This window comes from Phyllostomus discolor, chromosome 5 (assembly GCF_004126475.2).
Source record: "Phyllostomus discolor isolate MPI-MPIP mPhyDis1 chromosome 5, mPhyDis1.pri.v3, whole genome shotgun sequence".
NCBI classification, from domain to species: Eukaryota; Metazoa; Chordata; class Mammalia; order Chiroptera; family Phyllostomidae; genus Phyllostomus; species Phyllostomus discolor.
In genome coordinates, this window is record NC_040907.2 from 95,076,887 (window position 1) to 95,095,606 (window position 18,720).

Below are 18,720 nucleotides of genomic sequence, written 5' to 3' on the forward strand. Positions count from 1 at the left end.
GTGCCTTGCATTTATCTGGCACTCCTGCTTTGTGGCCTTGGCTAAAGTAACACCAGGGCTACTTCTACCCTCCAAAAAAGTCATCCCACCACCTGGTCATAGCTTTGTGACATAGATTTGTGACATTTCCTTTAGGTGCACATAATCATGGCAGAAGTCAAACCTATTTCTTCACAGATAACTTAACAAAAATTAATAACTGGTATCCCTGTTCATCAAATACCCTGTACTGAGTACTGTGCCAGTTGCATGTAGGGCACAGTAGATGTGGTACCTAGCCTCTTGGTGAGAGGGCACTTTCCAGGGGAAAGTTTAGTCAGTGAGACAGCAGAGGCACAGTCATTAACCACAGCGAGCACCGTAAGGGAAGGTGCGGCCTATCCTTGGGCAGCCTGATGCAGCCTTTATATACCAGAGTGGTGTCTGAGTCTAGATCTTTCAGGCACAACCTCGGGTTTTGAGTCCTGTCGATATAGCTTATTTGAGATGGAAGAAGAAATCCACTGTAGCTCACATAAAAAGCTGATGAGGGCCCAAGTTAAGGCAAGAGACAAAGATTTGTGGGTCATTTCAGTGGGAATGAAGTTAAAGTCCAGAATTACTGAAGTAATTCAAATGCCTTTTATCCTGTGTTATTCATTCTCTTCACCACTATGTTGCTTTGAGAGCAGCCCCTAACTCCTCATCCCCCTTCGCTAACCTCCCAGTACTTCTGGGCCACAGGTCAGATTACTATCACCAGTAGAACCAAAAGTGCCACATCCATGAACACTTCCTACGACTTCCTTATTTATCTGCATTTGACCCCTTTCTTCCATGCATTCTTCTCTTTCCTTCTCTCTCTTGCTCTCCCTTCCTGTCTTCCATCTTTCTTTCCAAAAGTGTTTCTCAAGCACCTATTAAGTGTAAGCTTTGTTCCCATCATTTGGGGTACTGTGGTGAATAAGCCACCAAGGTTTCCGCTTTCAGTGACCTTATACTTTAATGAGAGGAGACTTGCACTTAGAAACTAAGGACCGTCCCAGGAATTCAAAGCAGAGTGCTGTGATGGGACAGCTGAGGTCCTACCTGAAGATGTGCCAATTAACCTGAGAGTTGGGCAATGAGACAGAGCCAGCAAAGCAGAGTCAGTGTAAACACTTTTGAGAGAGACAACAGCAACTGCAGAAGCCCTGAAGCAGGCATGGATTGGACTCATTTGAGGAACAGAAAGCCATAATTTCAGGGACAAAGTATGAAGCAAGTGAAATAGGTCATGTAAGGACAAGTGAGAAGATGGCTTGGCTATCTTGAAGCCAAAGAAGGAGGTCTGACCACAAACCATCCCTGCAGACATCTTAATCTTTGACCTCTGGCACCCCAAATCATAAGCAAATGAGTGTCTGATGTTTAAGCCATCCAGTCTGTGGAACTTTGTTATGGCAGTCCTAGAAAATTAACACAGTCTTCTTGTCCTGCCCACTCTCCTCTCATAGAGCCCAGGCTATAGCTTCACCCTGCACTGTATACTGAGAATTTCCTGCCTTTCACTAGTTGAGGCCTCCACCCACCATCCTACTCCTGAGTCTACCACCTTTGCTCATGTGACTACCGTATACATAGTTGCCCTTGCCAAAAACTGGGAAATCATGCTAGACATTTTCCCTCTTCATCTTCCCCGGATCCTGCAGTGAGTCCTGTCTGTTTCACTTCCAAAGATTTCAGTCAAATTCCTTTCTCCATATTCATTCCTATTAGTATCACCTAAATTTGGAATTTTGTTTGTGTTTACCTAGAAAAGGGCTCCTAACCTGTTGTCTATAGTTTAGGTACTTGGTGGCATTTGCAGTTGTAGATCACACTTTGGTGGCTAGACCACCAAAGTCTATACCACCATCCAAAATATCTGAATCACATTATTCCCTTGTACAAGTGTTCTCACAATGAAATCCAAATTTGTTACAATTTGCAACTTGGTAAATCAACATACCAACACTTTCACAATCTCATTCTGTCTCCCTATGTCACAGTTTCTCCTGCCATTCACATCAGTTTCTCCTCACAGCACCAACCCATTTACCATTCTGTAAAGTTCTCCTGTTTTCCCATCCCTCTATACTGTTATACATGTTGTTTCCTCACTTGAAATCCCCTCCACCTGCACCCCATCTATTCACTCTCACTTTTCCTAAAATGTTAAGCTACTTAACGTGAGGACCATGTCCTCTCATCCTGTTATCCACACCGATTGGCTTTCAGTAGTTGCCTCATGAATTTTGTTGAGTAAATAAAGGAATGTGTCCTAATGGCCTTTATTTGCTCAGTGGTTTCTGAAAGGGGGTGATTTTGTCCCCCAGGGAACATTTGGTAATGTCTGGAGACATTTTTGACTCTCATATTTAGTGGGCCAAAGCCAGGAAATCGGCTAAACATCGTACCATGCATAGAATAAAAAAGAATTATCCAGGCCAAAATGTCAATAGTGTCGATTTTAAGAAACTCTGCCTTAGCTTCTGTACCTTAGGGAGCTATCCTTTCTAGCCAAGTGCCCTGTTCCCACAGCTCTGCTTGTGCCTTTGTTGTGTCTCTTAGGAAATTACTCTCTGATCATGGCTTTACTCTTTCATACCCTTCCTTAAGTGCTCCCAGAGGCTCCTTTGTGCCTTTACTTTCTTCCCTGTTGCTCAGTAAATAATAATTGAATAGAAGAATAAGTGAAGAAAGAAAGAAATGGTAGCAGATGCTAATGCAAATTTTGTATCTAGCCGGCTGGTGTGGCTCAGTTGGTTGGAGTGTCGTCCAGTGGTGGAGTGTTTAACCCACCAAAAGATTGTGGGTTAGATTCCTGGTCATGGCACATTACTAGGTTGTGGGTCACCTCTATAGTGTGTGGCTAATAGAAGGCAGGCTTAGCTGGGCAGAAGTCGAAAAGGATGACAGGCAAGCCAGGCACTGCCCTCAGACACTTCTAAACTCACAACCCATGGAATTAAATTACTCCCAATTGCAAACTGAGCCCCAATAATGTGCTATAAGGACTCCTAGAACCACTCTGACCTTTAAACAGATTTGGAGTGTTCTACTCTCAAATGAGGATGCATATACATTAATTCTAGAAGTAATCAAATTTATTAACAATTTACAGAGCCTAATGGAGAGGAAAGAATGTCTTGTTTGGCATTAACTTTAAAGGGATGTAATTTTTTAAAAATAGGTTTTTAAAATTTTTAATAAATAAAATAATCTCAATCATCAAATATCTTTTGAATGCCTATTGATATGATCCCACTATCAGTAGACATTGAGGGCATATTTGAGAGGACTATAAAACATAATCCCCCAAATCCATGGAGCTCAGAATCTTTTGCCTAAAAATTTCATTTTTTTAATATGATTTTTTTTTACTTCACTATTTCTCTAATGTTTTTGGCACAATAGCCTTTAGTACTTGGTATATATTTATTCTCTTACTAGTGTCAACAGAAATTTGGCATCGCCAATGCAATACCAATAGGAGTCCCCAATTTGGGGGGTGGTGAGGGGAGAGATTATATTTAATGAAAACAGCTCAATCACAATATAGCTCAGCTGGCCCCAGGCAGGGCAGTCTGGACACAGAGGTCTGCGTGTTAACTGCTCCGGGGTAAATAGCTCAGCTCCAGTGTTGCAGCTCCAGTGGATGTTGTAGCTCCAGCAAGGGAACCACAGTCTTTGATGGAAAACGAATGAATGCCTCACCAAGATAGAGTTGAAGCTGGCTTATATAGAGAAAAGCCTCTCCCCCACCACCCACCCTCACCCACATTTGGTTCCTTCTCATGCAAATGAGGACTCCAAATCGTCACAGTTGGAGTGATTCAGAAGCACTGTCCTGATTGGTTGGAATGGAACTGCTCTGATTGGGCTCTGGTTAGTTGGCAAATATGTGAGGCTATAGTTGGGCATCTTTGATTGGAGGGCAAAATCTGTTCTATTAGTTGGGTTTCAATCCTAAGAGCTCTCTTATCAAGGCCAATTCAGCCATCAGGAGTACACCACAGGAGGCTTGGCATCCCAGTGTGTGACCTCTCACTCAAATGCAGCAAACTTGAGGAGCCTCTGCAAACAATGGTTGCTAGACTCCAGATATGACTTTGAGCCCAATCACCCATGAAGAGGCCTTACTGGCAGATACATTCTTCTTAGGGTTAACACTAAATACCTCATCATGAAAATAAAAGAACAGGTGTAACATCTTACTTTCTACATAATAAGAGAAAGATTTAGGTGAAAATGAGATAATGTGTTTTCATTTTTAAAGTAAAGAAAACACTCATCAGCCTGGCTGGTGTAGCTCAGTGGATTGAACGCGGGTTGCGACCCAAAGTGTCGCAGGTTCGATTCTCAGTCAGGGAACATGCCTGGGTTGCAGGCCATGACCCCCAGCAACCTCACATTGATGTTTCTCTTTCTCCCTCCCTTCCCTCTCTAAAAAATAAGTCAATAAAATCTTAAAAAAAAGAAATGTAAGATAGTAGTTTCTTTAAAAAAAAGAAAGCACTCATCAATATTTGCTATTTAATATCATTATTCCATCCTAGTATATTAATGTTTTAATATTAAAATTAAATGGTTATTTAAGGGGAAAATTTTTCACAACCAGTTGATTTTAATAGAAAAATATCAATATATGTCTGCAAAATCCTTTGCTTGTAACTACACTGTCATTCTTCTGACTGGAATTCACCATGGCTTTTCTCAGAGTAGTAGTGAGATCAGGTTAAGAAGTGTGCGTAAATTATTATTGCAGTCAGTTAATGCTTTAGGCTTATAAATTGATCAATAATTTTTCAAAAACATGACAGGTCATGATTTCTTTTCATTTCATTGAAGGAAATGTGATAACTAAGATGAAAAGACATGTTTATTTTTGTGTCAGATATTCTGTGATTAGTTAATTTAATATTTTCATCGGTTACGGTGACCTCTTGTCTCTCAGGTACATACTGATTTTCACAACTATGCCTCCATACTTCTATTTCAGTCAATAGGAACCATAGTCTCCTCAGCCCCTTTCAGGCTCTGTCTTACCTAATTTGGGAGCACCTTCATTCCAGAGACCTCCTTTGGAGTACCAACGAGCTTCCATGGTCTGAACCCAAAGGTCTCAGCTTTGCATAAAGATTCAGGGCAGGTCAAATATTTTTCAGTATATTTTTAAAGGGTTTCTTGAGCTAATTTAATTTCTTATATTCATTAATTTCTCTCCTTCCATCTCCACTCCCTTCTGAATAAACGGCCCTTCACATGAATCCAATTTAGCTTCAATGCACCTTATTCACACTGCCTTTTATTGCAAGCCACATTCCAGCCAGCTGTAAGATTGCCCGGCTGCCTCAGGTTTTCCCGATTTAGCTCTGGAAATGATTTCAACATGGCAAAAAACTTTTCACTGGCCAATTTGGAAAAACAGGATTCAATTTGTGAAGAAAGCCCAAAATGGCAACTGAAAATGAAAAAGAGGATGGAGAAGGTTGGGGCAGGGGAAACAATCAAGAAGAGCAACCTTTGTAATTATCTTCTGGTGCTCTTTCCTTCTCTCCTGCCTAGGCCTGCTTCCATTTTCTTAAATTGAGGTAGGATACAGAGGAATTGGGGGGAGGAGGGTTGGGGGTGCTAAAGCTGAAGTGTTTAGCCTTGCACTTTTGTCACTCTCCTTGGGGCTTTTCTTCTTGGCTTTGCTTAATTGCAGTACTGGTATAAACAAGGGGCTAGTGTGGAACTAACTCTCCAGCAGCTGGAGGAAAATGGGCAGCAGTCGCCGGAGAACGTTTAGAGCCCAGGCAGAATCACATGTCTTATCTGGGAGTGGCCTGTATGAAGGGCAGACAGTTTACAGCTGTGAGCGAGAATGCATGTCTAATCAAAGTAGGCCAAGGCATCAAATGTTCACATTTACAACTGCAGGGGGTAAAAAAATAGTAAAAGTTCCCTTTTACAAACACTATTGAACTTAAAGCCACCTTGCTCAGTTTGAATCTGTCTCTAGATCCAAAAGTTATGTTTAAGTAATTCATATGGGTGTTAAAAGGTTAATTAAAAGTGGATTTATTGTGGGCTTTGGTAAAAAATATGTTACTGAAATGCACACAGGCAGACTGTAGATACTAAAGGCTGATTGATTTCAAAGTCTGGGGAAGACATATTTCTAGCAATCTAGGTAAAAGTTGTGTGTTCTGTCCTTGCTTTTCTCTTTGGGTATATGCTTCAGTCTTTCCCAAGAGAAAAGAAATATCATATTTAAATATAGGCATAGTTATATCTCTACGATGTTGCTTCTGTTATATGGAATTTGTGTTATCAAGATAAGCAAGTTTATTATTTGTAGTGGGTGTTTTTCTGTAGAGAACACTAAATTTCAAATAATTTCAAAAGTCTAATATCTTCAGAAGTTAATCATTGACATAACAATTTATATATCATTTAGACATAGCTCCTCAATGTTGATAGTCAGTTGAATGTGGGGAGTTCTTGGATTACTAGCCATTTCAGCATCTAGGAAAGTATTGATATAACCTCATATAACTCTGACCATTCCCCAGCATTTGGGACCCTTATCTCTCATTCTAGCCCAGAGATTCTCAAACTTCCAGTATGTATCAGGAAGTTTTGTTAAAGCACAGATTTTTTAGGCCCTACCCCCAGAGTTTCTCATATAGTAGATCTGTTGTATGTACATTTTCGACAACTTCCCAGGTAATCCTGCTGCTGCTGTTCTCCGTACCACCATTGGAGAGTACAGTCCTAGCCATTAACCTACAGCCTGACCCAAAAAATAGGAAAGTGTTTTTAAAAATTTAGAGTTCTGGAGATCTAATGTATAGCATGGTGACTGCAGATAATATTGTATTGTGTACTTGAAATTTGCTGAAAGCAGAACTCTTAAGTGTTCTCACCATAAAAAAATAAGAAGAAAATGGTAATTATGTGAGTGATAGATATGTTAATTCACTTGTTTGTGGTGATCATTTCACCATGAATAGATATATCAAGATATCAAGTTCTATACCTTAAATGTATATAATTTGTCATTATGCCTCATAAAGCTAAAAAAATTAGCTTGCCTGACTAAATTAGCTCAAATATTTATGCTAAGTTGATAATTTCTTTAAAATATTTTGGAACTTTTCTAATCATGCAGTACTGATCCTAACATTTTTTCAAATTAGCATACTCCATTCTAGAAGTTCTAGGATTAGTATAAGAATAGGAGTGGGACCTTGTTCTAGCTCAGCCATTCATAGCTCCAGTATATTCCATATTCCAGACGATTAGACTCCTCTACTTTGATCATGAAAGGAATGACAGGTTGCACATAGAAGAGTTCAGTTTGTCAGATAAGATAATGGATTTATATCTTATCTATCCTGAAGCCAGCCATAGTGAGCATTTGGTTTAGGACAACATCATTGAGAGTGTAAAGGAAAGAATAAATGCAAATAACTTGTAGAAATGAAAACCACCTGGCTTGATATTTGTGTATAGGTGGCAAAGGGAAGACTCAAAGATGACTCTACCAATCAAACCAGGAAAATTGATGGCAGTGTTATTTTTTTTAATATCAGAAGTTGGCTTTGGGTTAGAAAGTAAGGCTTGATTTCTAAAATATTAGCCCATATGTTTAAAGTCAGTTGATTTTCAACAGGGCACCAACAGAAGTCAGCGGGGAGAGATGAGGATAGCAGTAAGAATGAGTTCTACTGATTTAATCATTTATTCAAATTAAAGCCTGAAGCTGATGTAATAAGGTTTACCATTTGCTAGAGTCAAATCTATTCTCTTAACAGAACACCTAAATAGTACTACCTCTACTTGCAAAATTTAGTCATTTTTCCCTGTCATTGGTGTTGATAAATGTGATAAAATAAGTATTGCTTTTGTTCTTGATTCTGATTTTTTCAAACTGTAATAAATTGAAATGAAGTAGATAAATCGTGAGGTGAAATGGTCACTGTTCACCACAAAACTCCAAGGTCAGAGTAAGATGCACTAGTAAGTGATCCTAAGAGTGCATTTCTCATTTAGGGCGCTGTTAACAAAGCACTGTATTTTTTGGGACTATAAGACATACTCCCCCCAAATTTGGGAGGAGAATGAGGGTGTGTCTTATAGTCCGAATGTAGCGTGCCTGGCTAGTAAATGTAGTTTACATTTACATTGGTGAAATATCATGTTATTTATGTTATTAAGTATTTTACCACCTTTTTTGCTTCAAATTTTTTCCCCAATTTTCCTCCATTAAAACCTAGGTGCATCTTATGGTCCTAAAAATATGGTAGCTATCAGATCTGTAGCCCACTGCAAATAAACTATCTTTACTATAAAAAGCCTACATGCATTCACGACAGGGTTTCTAATTTATCTTTACCTTACTATCTCTGATACGTGATGAAGTTATTTATTGTAAAATAAAATTGCCATTTCTGCTCATCCTTTTTCCATTGATATTTAGTGCTTGTTAAAGTCAAATTCCAACAGAATTCACAACTGAGAAAAAATGATTTGATGGGTCTTTAAATGCATATAACATGATGAAATCTGGTAGAGAGTGAACTTGATGGCTGTATGTTCAGTTCTTGAAGTTGAAAATTAATGTTACACTTTTATGGGACCTTCTTGGCATTGGTTTTACCTTTTGAGAGGATGGGAATGAGGACTGATTATAACTTTCTTTCTTTCCTCAGACAAATGACCTAACAGGATATTTTTTTATAAATTATGAAAAACATTCACTTTGAATAGCATGCCTTGATTTGCAGATAAGTCAATTTGGTTCATCCTTTCCCTTCTTATTTCTGCAGGACAGAAGTAATCTTATTACAGACAGCAGAATCAAAGCAGTATGAGAATCAAACATAGTCTTTATCAGTGGAGCCCAGTGAAGTTCAGCCCTCTCCTCTGTTTTGAAGTATGGAACAAAAGGAAAATGTGAAGCCGGCAGCTCCTTCCTGAGGCTGGATGGCTGTGCGAGTGCCACAGGCTGGGCCTGCCAATGGAGTGGTTTAAACAAAGCATGTGGGCTTCATTCTCTAGGCCAGAGGACTGGTATCTTAGGGAATGGCAGGTGGGTGATAACACTGGAGGATGGAAAGTACTGAAACACTGGAGGGGAAACAGGCAGCCCCCAGACTGGTAAAATGGACTATATTGCCCTTCTGACACCTAGCAAGCCTCAGAGGCCAAGGAAACAATCATGGTATGGCCTCATCCCTTTTTATTGTGATCTTTTTAAACTAAAACACACAAGGGTGTTTTTAACATGTGAAAACACTGTTTTGTTCCTTTGCTTTTTGTAGTCTCCAGCCAATGTCAGTTTAGATATATTCTATGATTTCTTCTGCTCTTCCATGGATGAGAAAGTGACATAAAGTTCAGATGAAACACTTGACTTGTTTAGTTGGATTTGCAGACACATTACTTTGATATATGATGAAGATAAACAAACAGAAAGAGAATGAGTGGGAGAATCCACTTATTCTAAGATAGTTTTCTTTTTCACTTCAAAATGAAAAATAATTATATTTATCTCTGTAGCATGGAGATAACCAGGCTGTAAATTAATTTTCATGCAGGCTTTTCTAATAAATTACAGTTTCACTCTTTTCCAGAATCAGAAGTTCAATATGGAGTTTCTGGGTCAAGTGCTCTGGGCCTTCTGACACTATTTCTTTATAACAAGGGATTTATCCCCTTGAATCCATAAATTATTTGAAACATTCTTTTAACTTCTTAGAGGAGAGGTGCCAGCTTGCTTAAGTATTTCCTGTTTTATCAAAATTCTACATTCATTTTTCACTTGTTTCCATCATAGTTTCCTCCTTTGTTAAATCAGCATTTCAAAATTTAACATTGAGTAGGGAGCTTGCAGATAAATGATAGAATTCTGTGGCTCGAGTAGATAAATCTCGAGCAGCTACCAGAAGGTAAATAACTAATTTCTATTCAAGTGGTTGAGAAGTAATCAGCTGTAAGGTCAAACAGCTCAGGGCACTGTAGCCTAATCTCTACTTTTTAATGAATAAATCATTGCTAACTGGTGCTTTCATAATTTAACTCCTTTTTAAAACTGCCAATGAGTTATGCCCCTAAAAAGCAAGTTAGGTACCCTAAGGGCCAGGAGGGGACTGGGTACATTTATAAATGAGCATGACATTCATGTGAACCAGTGGACTATTTGCATTCCACTGCTTCAGTTATCACTTAGTTGGCTGCAGGCTCTGATGGCAAGCCTGTGAACTGCATTATGTTAGCCTTAAATATAAATGCTAATGTCTGATTTTTTCATGCTCTCCACTGTATTTGGTAAATTGTACTATTTTAGTGCCCTAAAGACTGCCAAGAGTCTTGTTGGCAAAAATGCCACTTTGGCAAAGATATAACCGACCACCAGTCCTATTTGTAAGCTTTCCCTGGTTTAATGCTGCATCATTTCCTCCCCAGAACTTTGGGATTTGTGTCTTGTATTAAATTTGATGATTTGAGTTATTTGAGGTCTGTCCAGAAAATATCCAGCCATGCACTATGAAAAATGGAGGCAGTTGAAGAAGATACAAGATACAAGAACCATTGTACATTGGACAATGACAGCTCAGTCCCCTTCAAAGTGGGCACATTGGGACCCACACAGTTCTCCCAGTTGTCATGAGCTGCCCCATTGTATTTTCCTGGATCTCATCAACAGTCTGAAATTTTTTCCTTTTCCAAGGTGATTTTAGTTTTGGGAAAAGCCAGAAGTCACAGGGCATCAAATCTGGACTGTATAGGGGCTGAGTAGCCTGGGTGATTTCATGTTTAACTAAAAACTCTGCATGAGACATGACGCATGAGTGGGCACATTGTTGTGATGAAGCTGCTGATCACCAGTTACCTATAGCTTCAGCCTTCTGAATCATCCAAATAGTTTCCATGGAGGAACATTCAAGCTTTATACAAAATCTGATGCAGATCTGTTGCTTTACTGGCTCAGTCACTTTTAATGTGACAGCCACACAGAACACATGCTCACTCAACAGCATTTACCACCCTCCCTGACTAGTAAGTACAGTGAAGTCATCATTGTTCAGACATGCACATTCCAGTCCACTCTCCTTGGCTGCCAGGTTACATCGCTGTTGCACAAACTGGTCTCATTATATTAACAATAGTTGTGCTTTTTCTACACAGACCTCATATAGAAATTGTTCTCCTATATTATGTTTTTCTTTGTTTGCAGTGTTTTGATATATGGATAATTCTCATAAAGGAAGTTCTCAATTGTATAAGTTTAATGAATTGTTTTATTGATCTGATTTTCACATTGATGTTTGACTGGGTGCTTGGAACCAGTTGGTGGAAAAAGAAAGATATGAGGGGTAAGAGGACAGTGATTAATTCTGGTTCCCACATGTAGGTTGATCATGGCTTCTTTCTTAAATTGAAGCTCTTGCTCTAATTATAATCCCATTATATCCAAAAATCTTTACTAGTTGAGAATTGTATACTAAATATTATGGAGGTGGCCATGTTCTATCCATCAATTCTAAATGAAATGGAAGTAGAATTAGGAAATTATAAATTTTGTAATACTTGAAAAATATTTTATTTTGATTAAGTGAACATATAATAATGTCCTTGAGTCTTAATTTTATTTGGCTAATAAGGAAACATAAAACAAAAAATTTAAAATTTATTTTTGGTATATTTTATATTAAATTAAATTAACAATAAAATGTAAATGTTAATATTTTAATGCTGAGACTTTTTAATTATTTGACTTAATACAAAAATAATTTATAAGTATTTAGATAGGAAGAAAAATGCCAGGGTGATGACTTTCAGTCCCAAATCTAATCCTTAATCTGTGTGTGTCTATGTATGTTTAAGACTCACCTAAATTTTTTCAGTAAGACAGGGTTTCAGAGCAGATAGATAATATTTGAGGGCTCTTCTAGCTTTCAAAATCTATTTTGTAATATGTAGAAAGATCTTGTTATTATTTAAATTAGTTAAGATTTAATTTGTATTTACTTTTTCTTTTTTTATTACTAACTTCTAAAATCCATTGATCAATATGTTAAAAATAGATCAATGAACAATTGTGATTAATTCCATAAAATTTATTTTTAATAATAAAGGTCTGATGTATGCATTTGTTTTTAATGTCACAAAATATGTGTAAAAAATTACCTTTTTCTCTAGGTAATGGCCTTGTACTACTACTGCCAGCATAGCTACCATTTTATGAGCTACTATGTACCAGGCTTAATGACATACACTATTTCATCTAATCCTCACTGCATTATGCATCATTGGTAGTATTAGCTTTGTTTTACAGATGAAAAAATTGGAGCAAATTTATCATTTAGTTGTCATTTTTACAGATGAAAAAATTGGAGCAAAACCCAAAGTTATACAACAAAGACAGGGGAACTGCAAGTTGGATAATCTTTTTTCTATTACATCAAGTTGCCTTACCCTTATAACTTCATTTTTGAGCATCACAGATAATGAATTCAACAGCCAAAGAATTTTACGACCCTGTCTGTAGCCTTGTTAGTAGTGCTTATTTTTAAAAATCAGCAACAAAAATTGTCTTAGGATTCTCTTGATCACTAACTCTCTATGAATGTAAGTTTCTTGCCAGATATTACTAATACTGTTGAGTTTTAAGATTAAATTTTAGATATATTTCCTTGTCTTAAGTCTTTATGTAGACTTCTTCATTTCATTATTTTCTTCTCTTCTTTTTAAGTGATCATAAGTCATAAATTCTAATTACAAAATACAGAATTTTAGTAAACTTGTTATCTATTCTAAGAGCACCCAAAGAGCACTTCTGATTATACTTTGGTTTATTTCATCCCAGCCTTTTATTTATATTTTAATATATGTGTACATTCATATGTGTGCACATTTATGTGTATGCTCAACTAAATGGGATGATTTTTAATAACCAATATTTATATTGCTAAGTAATACTGTACCTCCATTTAAAAAGTCATGTAATAGTTCTGTTTGATCAACCTCATGGGGAGATACCATGCATAAATTTCCTCTGCACCCCAGTTCTGAGGGATTAAGGGCAGTAAAGAATTTTCAGGTGCCTGCTGCCTGGTCCATATGCTTCATTGAGACAGCATAAATTGTATGTTCTAGTTAGAAAATGCTATACACCATGTTTTAAGCCAATGCTTCCCTTGGTTAATTTAGAAAAGAGCTTCTAAAAAAAATACCAAAGGGGACTTCTGGCTAATAGGGAGGCATGGGTGGACACACTGTGCCTCCTCGCACAACCAAAAGAAGGACAAACAACAAATTTACAAACAAAAAACAACCAGAACTGACAAAATCAAACTGTATGGAAGTCTGACAACCAAGTAGTTAAAGAAGAAACGTTCATTCAGACTGGTAGGAGGGGCAGAGATGGGCAGCCAGGTAGAGAGGATTCACAGCAAGGCTATGGCTGGAGAACCAGGCTGTGCAAGGTGGCAGCTGGCAGACCTGGAGATCCCACAGTTGCATGCTAATAAACCGAGAGGAACAACTAGGGAGAAAGATGGACATTGCAACCAAGGGTTCCAGTGGTGGGAAATAAAGCCTCAAAACCTCTAACTTAAAAAAAACCTGTGGGGATTGAAGCAGTGAAAGAAACTCCCCCTCCCAAGAGAGTTCATTGGAGAGACCCACTGGGTCTTAGAACATACCACAAAACCACCCACACAGGAATCAGCACCAGAAGGTCCCAGTATCCTTGTGGGTAATGGCAGAGGGGACTGGAAGCCACAGAGAACTGAGAGGGTCTCATGGTTCCGTCTTGGATCGCTCCCCCACATCCAGTGCCACAACACAGCAACTGGGTTGTCCTGCCCTGGCGAATACCTAAGGCTCTGCCCCTTACTTAGTGACTTGTGCACTGCAACCAAAAAAAAAAAATGGCCCAAATGAAAGAACAGATTAAAGGTCCAGAAAAAATACAACTAAGCCACAAAAAGATAGCCAACCTACAAGACACACAGTTCAAAACACTGGTAAACAGGGTATGCACAGAACTGGTAGAGTATGGTCGCAAAATAGAGGAAAAAGTAGGCTATGAAAAGTGAAATAAAGGGAACCATAGTGAAAGGAAAACTGGGACTCAAATCAATGGTTCAGAGCAAAAGGAAGAAGTAAACATTCAACCAGAGCAGAATGAAGCAAAAAGAAATTTAAAAAAAAAAATGAGGAGAGGCTTAGGAACCTTCAGGACAACTTTAAATATTCCAACATCTGACTCATAGGGGTGCCAGAATAAGAAGAGGAAGAGCAAAAAACTGATAAATTATTTGAAAACGTAATGGAGAACTTCCCCAATCTAACAAAACAAATAGACTTTCAGGAAGTCCAGGAAGCTCAGAGAGTCCCAAAAAGTTTGATCCAGGAAGCACCACAAGGCACATCACAATCACATTACCAAGATTAAAGAGAAGGAGAGAATCTTAAAAGCAGCAAGAGAAAAGTAGACAGTTACCTGAAAAAGAATTCCCATTAGACTGTCAGCGGATTTCTCAAAAGAAACCTTATAGGCAAGAAGGGGCTGGAAAGAAGTATTCTAAGTCATGAAAGGCAAGGAGCCACAGCCAAGATTACTCTATCCAGCAAAGCTATCACTTTGAAAGGAAGGGCAGATAAGTGCTTCCCAAATAAGGTCAAGTTAAAAGAGTTCATCATCACCAAGCCATTATTATGAAATGTTTAAAGGGACTTATCTAAGAAAAAGAAGATAAAACTACAACAGTAAAATGACAACAAACTGACAGCTATCAACAACTGAACCTAATGAAAAAAAAAAAAAGAAAACGAAAAACAAACCATGCAAACAACTAGAACAGGAACAGAATCACAGAAATGGAGATCACATGGAGGGTTATCAGTGGGGAAAGGGAGGGAAGGAATGGGGGAAAAGGTACGTGAATAAGTAGCATAAATGGTAGGTAGGAAATAGACAGGGGGAGGTTAAGAATGCATAGGAAATGTGAGAAGCCAAAGAACTTATATGTACAACCCATGGACATGAACTAACGGGGCTGTGCGGAATGCAGGTAGGATGGGCATGCAGGGCGGTGGGGAATTAAGGGGGAAGTGGGACCATTGTAACAGCATAATCAATAAAATATATTTTTTAAAATTTGAAAAAAAACAAAAAATCCCATAAGTAAACCTAATTAACACGTTTGAAAAAGATAATCATTTGATTATATTTTGTAATGAAGTTTCCTTGACATAGGACCTTATATGGGAAAAGACGATTTTTTTGTGTGTAGCTCCAAGAGTTGGAATCACACACCTCCTCCCTCCCTGCTCTCTCTTTCTCAGAAGTTATGTCAGCCTGCTATATTTAATTTCTTGCCAGATCTCTTTCTGACTGTTGATCTACTTGCCAGATCTTAAGTGATGTCTTTCACTTCATCCTGCTGTGCATCTTGCAGAAAAGCAGATGCTCTTGATCATTTGAGTAATCTGAATCCTGTTATTTCCAGAAACTCGGTAGGATTTCTGGGATGGAAGTTGGAGCAGTCCAGCTGAAACTCTGAGAATGAGAGATGAGAAGTCCACTGAAAAACAAACAAGCAATTTTTTTGTGGATAAATTTGTCTCATTTATGTGGCTCTTCTTTTAATCATATCTTTGCAGTTTTAAGATGAACTCATTATTTCTTCAGATTCCCTTCTTTTGGATGTGTCATTATTGCCCTTCTAAAGTTACATGGCAGAGATTTGTGATGATATACTTTAGGGTTTACATAGAATCACTTTACTTCAACCTGTATTCAAACTTCTTTTTCTAGAAAGTACACCATCTGATTTTCAGTCTCAGTTGTTTAGTTGTGTTTTTTTTTAAATCATTTAATGAATTTAAAGAGTTTTTGGTCTTGTAAGTATGATTTTTAATACAGCCTTGGCTGCAAATATGTTAAGATTTAACTGTAGAATATTGTTGTTCTTCCCTTGGTTTCATCTCTTATTCATTTCTCCTGTGTTCTGGATATACATCCTAAGTTTATTGTCTATCACTTCTTCCATTTCTGTGGGAAATGCCTTCCCTTCTAATGTGTTTGGTCTGTTTGATTTCTCTATGCCACCCTTTTCCTCTTGCCTGTTTTTTTTTTTTTTTTTTTACTTTAAATAGATGGTTTTCTTCTTCATCAAGAACAGAAAAATATCTATTTCTAAAATTTCCTCTTTTCTATCTATGAAATACACTCCAGGAATTATTTTACCTTTGGTTCAGTTTAATATTTTCAAGATAATGACATTTTTTTTTTTCTCCATCCTTGATTTCTACTGTTATATCTCATTAACAATTCAGTGTTCACCAGAATACAGATAGATCCCTTGTCATGGTGGGCAATGTTTGAGATTTCCAAATGGGTGTGGTGCATGGTTTCTGCTGCTGTAAGTTACCTTATTTCTTATGATTGTCTATGTATATTAATGGAATTTGGCTGAAATTGGCGATATACTGAAGCCACTATATTGCCACCTATCTCTTCACTGAAAGATACTATGTAAGTATACATTTGTAGTTATCCTGGCAGAAATAACTCTAGCAGAGGTTGGGACATTAACCAAAATAGCTGGTATCAAAAACAATTCACTTGCAATGCGTGGTGAAGCAAAGATTCTAAGCAGCATGGACAAAACAACAGTAGTGAGTCCAACTTAACCCAGTTAAGTTTTTGAAATTTTCTGATAACATTATAATGCTTTTGCACATTTTCCTTCCCTTCCTTTTTACTCTTATTGGCTTCCTACCACTGGTGATACAAACTCTATTTAAAAAAATACATCATCACTGATTGTTACTCACTCTCCCACATGTTAACTCAAGTATTTGTTGAATAATAAAACCAATTCACTGTCTCTCTGCTCATATTTATCAAAGTGCTGTCCTCATCTCAAATGTGAAATAAGGTCATTTGTCCTTGTAGCAAAATCAGTAGAGCCTCCCAGACCCTTTAAATACAGTACTAGGGTCAGCAGCGTTGTCACCTAAAAAAACTCTACTGCTGATGCCTATTGTACTTGCCATCTCTCAGAACATGCTCTTATACCTCCTGCACAATATCTAGATTAGAACTCAGGACATAAAGACCATTTTTAAGAGATGTCTTAGAAATACAATGCATTTGTAAACTGACCAACTGAAGCCATCTGTTCTGTGCTAGACTTGTTAAGTTAATAAATCAATCTGTCAAAATGTCTACTATCAAGCCAAACTTTTTTTGCTGTTTAAACACAGAGAAGTAAAAAGGAGAGAAAATCTATAAAGTATAAAATCCATGAAAGTGAAAGGAGCTTCTCTATATTATCACAATAGAAAAAAAAGGGTAATATGCTAAAAAAATAAGAATAAATTTTTCTCTTCAGGAAATATTTAGTTTTTATTTAATATAAAAATGCCTATACTGGCTCATAATTATGAGATCACTTGAAATTTACTCACTCAGCCAGCATGCTTCCTTAGGAGATCAATATCCAAATTTCCCAAGGTATGCATTTCGAAGTTCTCTGAGAATTCTGAGAAATTCTACTACCTTTATTTTTAGTAGTTTGTCCCTCTTTTGGTGAGGTAGACCTTGCATATCTAAGTATTTTTCTATGTTTTGTACTTAATACCTATTTAAATAGAAAATAACCAGTTAATTATTTTCTTTTTGGTGTTTATAACTAAAGTTAAGAAACAATTCTTGAAATCCTTTCCCCCTTTTTCTTTGTTCACAACTTTTTATAATTATTTAGCAAATACTTCTTGAATAACCATCTTTTATTGAGAATTTACTGATTAGCACTAGGGGTGGATGACAAGATGTATACAACACAGCCTCTGCCCTTCCAGGGCCCACGTGTAACAAAGAAAAGTGCTCATTGGGATCAGTTATATACAGTAAGTGGTAGTGAGTGTGACAATAGCTCTGAGCCCAGATACAGTTAGAAAAAGTTAGGGCTTTTTCAAACCCCACTTTCCATTATTTGCTCTTTTGAATTCATATCTATTCTGGAAATATTCACCCTTTTAAGTCTTTTAAGTTTTGTTCAGTAGTACTATTTTCCATATATCTAATCATTAGATTCTGCAGAAAGCACATTGGGTTCATTTATACTTCAGTTCACATTTCTAGGGATTAAATTCTATCTATTAAGAGCATTACCATGCACATTGGCATTTTCATCTTAACATTCCACAATTCTGTAAATGTAACTTTCTTTTTTCATACAGAATTCTGTGTGGCCAGTAGAAATGTTAGAGCCTAGCCCCACAGGACTAGCTGCCATATTCCCACATCTGTACACCCAGAGCACATCTGTAGAGTCAAGAATTCCCCAGTGGTTGGGGAATTATTTTTTTGAGGGCTAACACATCATAACATCCCTTAGAATATCTGTAGTTGTGAAAATGGAAGGTCGTCCCTGAGGAATAAGCTAATGTAGATTGTTTTGCATAACTAACCTAAGGACTTTTTTAAAAGATAATATTTCTGCATACAGTTTTGTGTTACAGCTACTGGGAAGTAGATATAACCAGTCGCATGGTCAGGTGAGCTGAAGTGTGTGAATAGGTATGGCCAACCTCTAAATTATGAAAGTTTGCTTCAAAGAGCAAAATCATTTTGCTTATAGATTTTACAGTGTATGTCAATTTATTACCCAAAGGAAGCATCCCTCAAAAATGTGGAATTCCTCTAAA

The 18,720-nt window shown here is 37.5% G+C and overlaps 1 protein-coding gene across 1 annotated transcript in view; it reads left to right on the top strand.

Annotated features, from left to right (window-relative positions):
- The window catches only part of GMDS (GDP-mannose 4,6-dehydratase), a 693,656-nt gene that overhangs the window by 349,756 nt on the left and 325,180 nt on the right, over positions 1-18,720 (top strand). The window lies entirely within an intron of this gene.